The following is a 427-nucleotide window of genomic DNA, read 5'->3' on the forward strand; positions in this document are numbered from 1 at the left end:
TAAACTTCGTCATATTATAAATATACTGGAAAAATAAATATATTATATATATTATATATATAATAGAAGAAATCATCTTTTTAATTTTTATTTTATTTTATTTTATTTATTTATTTTTTTATTGTGATCAATATATAAAAGTGAAATGTCCATATAAAATATTTGAGTGAAAAATATTTGATATATATATATATATATATATATTTTTTTTTTTTTACATGTATATGTTTTCTTTTTATTTTTTAATCCTTTTTAATACAATCATTTAGAATAAAATAAAATATTATATCTTCCGCCGTCTTGTATTATTTATTAAAAAAAAAAAAAAAAAAAAAAAAAAAAAAAAAAATATATTCATTATTTAAATGTTTTTTTTTTTTTATATATTTTTATATTTTTTTTTTTTTTTTTTTTTTTTTTTTTTTTT

This window comes from Plasmodium reichenowi, chromosome 1, assembly GCF_001601855.1.
Source record: "Plasmodium reichenowi strain SY57 chromosome 1, whole genome shotgun sequence".
Taxonomy (NCBI): domain Eukaryota; phylum Apicomplexa; class Aconoidasida; order Haemosporida; family Plasmodiidae; genus Plasmodium; species Plasmodium reichenowi.